This window comes from Oxyura jamaicensis, chromosome Z (genome assembly GCF_011077185.1).
Source record: "Oxyura jamaicensis isolate SHBP4307 breed ruddy duck chromosome Z, BPBGC_Ojam_1.0, whole genome shotgun sequence".
NCBI lineage: Eukaryota > Metazoa > Chordata > Aves > Anseriformes > Anatidae > Oxyura > Oxyura jamaicensis.
In genome coordinates, this window is record NC_048926.1 from 15,584,101 (window position 1) to 15,588,730 (window position 4,630).

Below are 4,630 nucleotides of genomic sequence, written 5' to 3' on the forward strand. Positions count from 1 at the left end.
CCCCCCCCCCCCCGTTTTTTATGTCCGTTTATTCAGTTTACTGTCAGATTTTTTTCTTAAGAATATGGCAGTTGCTGTATGTTGTTAGACCCTTTCCCAGCAGTCATTGTGCTCGTTTTCATCAGGAAGCTGTGCTGCAGAGCTGCAGCAATTCAGCTTTGTGAATCAGGAGTAATTCCACTGGAGCTGATGAATCAATTTACCTACTTCATTTCTACAGAAAGAGAAATAGATCAGGCTTAACTGCCTAAATATTGAAGGCATTTTGACAAACATAAGACATTCCCACAAACAGATTTAAGTTAGACACCGTATCTGCTGGAAAAAAAATGAAATGGCAGTGCAGAATACAGGTGCAGTTTCTGTCCTTTAACTACTGGTTCTGAAATGCTAAATCAACCAGTAGGCTCAAGAAAGATAACAGGAGTTAGAGATGGACCCTCAGTACAGATGGCATGTTACTTGCCCTTCCCAACACACAAGTTTTCCTGTGTATGCATCATCATAAAAGAATTAATCTGATTTTTGGACCATATCAAGTCTTTTCCCACAGAGCAACCTGTTGGCAGCCTAATGGATTTGCACAAGTTAGGGATTTAGTGCAGTGTTCAGTAATCACACATTTCATCATAAATACCAATTATAATTAACTGTTTACTGGGAATGTTGCACATTAGAAAAAAGTCTAATAACTAGAAAATAAGTTTGAGCTGGAGATTGAGGTGATTCTATTTCCTTGGCCCCAGGTTGTGCCAGTGGCTTAAGAAAAAGCCACAGAAAACATAACCCAACAGACCCAGCTCCTGGTTCTGATAAAATTATTTTTTTTACAATCATAGTTATGTCTGCAGGTGATGATGCAGCACTCTGCAAGAGATACCTGGGACTGCTTGATCTGAAAGCAGCTTCTTAACATAGGGAATTAATATCAGCAGTAAACTTTGCCTGTATTCTTGCCAGACTCTGTAAAAGTAACTAGTATTTTACAGGCATCCCTTTGCTGACCCAAATGGAAGACATATTCAGGTGGTTGGATCTTCAGACCTTTAATGTGGAATTCATCTTGCAAATTGAGACACCTCCATTTAGATATTCATATACAGGTGTCTTCATGTGAATTATGTATGCTTATGCATAGCAAATGGGGCTCTGGCTATCCATGAATGTACGCTGGCATATTGTTGAGCTGACCCTCAGCAATTCAAAGTACATATTCATACTCTTCAAATATCTTTTTAATGCTTACCTCTGTTCCTCTGTTCCTCTGCAATTTCAATTCATGCCCCAAAAGTTTTCCTTTGGCCCTTCTCAGGCCTTGAACCTGGATACAGCTTATATGCTATGAAAATAAAGGAAAATATGAAGGAGAATTTTTTTTTAATGTTTAATTTTCTTTCAAGCTTTCTTTTTCAATTTTTGCCCTTTTAAAATTTTTTTTTTTTTTTTTTTTTTTTTTTTGGTCATTTTGAATCATGCAAATTTTAAACAAGTAGGTAAATAGCTGAAATGTTTTGGAGAACATTTTGTTTTCCATGCATAGTATCCATAATATTTTATCAGAGGTTGAATTTGCACTTAAGGAAAAGCTAAAAGCTTTGCAGTACCATTGAGAATGATTAGGAGCAGCAGGTTAGTAAGCATCTAGAGCTTTCACAGAAACAGCTATAGTATCCCTTCTTACTAGATTAAATATAAAGTGAAATATGCTTGACTGGAGCATATATGCTTGACTATAGTGCTTGAACCACATTTCAAAGGCAGAATTGAAACCATACGTTAATGGAATGCGGATATTGATGACAGGAAGGATGTTCTCATAAACAAAGCATTGGGAGCCATATCTCCCTCCTCCTCCTTGTTTCCATCTGCTAGCCAAGCACATTTCATGACTCAGTCTGTATTAGTTACTGGAAATAAGCCTGAGAGTACAGAGGACCCCAAGAAAGGTAACCACTTAAGCACAGCAGCAACAGAAGTTGTGAAATCATTAGCGCAAATGTGAATTTGAACAAAATGGCTCTCCTGCATGAGTGCAACCTTCTGTTGTCAAGGTAGAAAGCTTCTTTGTGCCAATAGATATATTTTTCTGCTGTGACATTTAGTTACTGGCAGCAAGCACACGAGAAAACATTCAGTGTCAAGCAGTTAATCTGTCTTCATATTGGTGGAGGAATATCTGTATAATGTATATTTGATTGGTTCAAGACAGTACTCATCTGGAGCTAAGAAAATGGTTGCTGTGAGATGAACCCTGAAAAACATTGTAGTCCTTACAGTGCAGACAGATGCCTTTGCAAAATGTACTTACCTTCTCATAATCTACACAAATGAAATTAACATCTATGTTGCTGCAACTGTGTCATTGCAAGCAATGGAATTATTTTGCATCAAACCTCTTACTTGTCAGAAAAGACTAAAGATGACTGGTGGTAAATACATTAAACATTATATAGGACTCTTAAATATTTTAGAAAAAAATGGTGAAAGGTTTTCCATCTCTGTGGCCCATAACATTGTCAGTTGGCTTTCTTGTAAACTTGACAGTACTTTGGAGCCTTGCAGAGGAGGGCTTTGGAGAATCTTTGTGAAAAAGTAGTAGTATGAGATACTACTTCTCATGTTAAAGTGGAGGCAATTGATAAAATTTAACCATGGTAGTTAGAGGAGCCATTTATTCAATTTGTTGGTGAGTCTTGACCCTGGAGATACATAATGGTAGGGTAATGATTTGAATTAGTGTTGACATCTTAGCTTGATTAGAAGACCTGCTGGACTTAGTAAAGGCTTTATCAGGTAATGAATGGACTTGGGGGTCTGTAAAAAAACAAAACAAAATAAAACAACAAAAACAAACAAACAAACAAAAGAAAACCACACTATTGTATGGCTTAAGCACTGAGATGCTGTTCTGGAGAACCATCCCTGTTTCTGCCACAGAATTACTTTTTGTATAAGCAAGTACTGTAGTATTTGAGCATGTCAGACTTCACACACACTGGTGATATGCTTGGATTCCTCATTTTCTGGTTACTCAGCACCAGTCAGTCTTGGTATTCTTGTTTGCAGCTAAAGTCAAAAAGAAGTATAAGGTTAACTGTTCTAAAAAAGAGGTGTAGCTCTTAGATACGCTTATTCCAACCCAATAGACATATTGGACTTTTATAGCTGGTGAATTCTGTGTATTCACCTCTTGGGAATGGGAATAATAATGCCAGTCCTCTTAGGTGGATGTCATAAAATATAATACAAACACTTCTCCAAAAAGATTAAGATTAGGTAGTAGTTATTTATAAAATTTATATATGTATGACTTTATGTATGTAAAGGGCATTCTTCTGCAAATGTTCTGCCTATAATACAGTAGTAGTACACCTTTCAGAATAGATTAACCAAGTTTACCTATGGCACATTTTTAATTTGATTTGATTCCACTTTTTTTTTTTTTTAATTATTATTATTTATATATCAAATAAAATCTGCTTTTTTGCACCTGTACAGATAATTCTTAACAGAATTAATTTTTTGGAGGGGTGTCAAAAAACAGATAGGTCTAGTGAGAATATTTGAGGAAAAAATATTGATAGACAAATCTTTCATATTTAATGAGTAAAGATCCTTGTGGAGAAAACTGACATTCTAATCAGTGTGCAGTGTGGATGGTGGAAGGATGGAGGCATGTTTTAGGTAACTCTTTAGCAGGAAGATAAAGAGTAACATTGCCAAGAAATGCAGAATACATCAAGAGAAATAACTTAAACAATGAGCTGGAATTTGGATGAAACTTTACCAGATTCCTTTCTTTTATCATGTCCATTTTGCCTGTTTTCATATGCTCCCAGTTTGGTATCGAGTAATCTGAATCCTGCCTAAAGGTAGGATTTTAATGCTGTTTTCTGGAAGTACACAAAAATAAGCAGTTGACACAATCTTAACAGTTGCCCAGATAGTTGGAAATATTGCAGGAATGTCCGTTGCGTTAAGACAGGAGAAGTCATTACATGCACTTCTTTCTTTTTATGGACAAGCATGACCGCTCAGTGCTACCAAGTCAAGGAAAAGATAAATGAAATAGCTCAAGCATTTCCTTCATTGAAAATAGCTGAGATTCCTGCCTGGATACATTATGTGGAAGGGATCAGAGGATGTCCCTGTCCCATTCCCCAACTCCTGAAAAAATCAGGTCCTGAAAACCCCTTGCAAGTGAGCAACAGCAAGACAGCTGGGAACCAGCACATTGCTCAGTGGAGTTTGCTGGTGTTGGGGAACCTAAATCTGCTCAGTTTGCAGAGTTGAGCACTAGATACTCCTCTAATGGCTTTGGTTCATCCATAAAGCACAAACGATTTCAGCTGATTTCTAAACATGAATGCAGAGGATCCAGCTGAGCAAGGAAATGACTAATAAGGAATGCATGACAACTTGACTTACTGTTGACTTCTTGAGTGACCAGTTCAAATAGCCAGAGGATGTGTTAACTAAACCAACAACCAGATTCCAGTGGGTGGAATGACAACAGAGGTTATGACAACATTTGTCTTTCCAATCCCATGCCTGCTGAAACAGACATAGGGCAAATTGGCAAATTTCCTTTTTTTTTTTTTTTTTTTTTTTTTTTTTTTTTTTTTTTTTA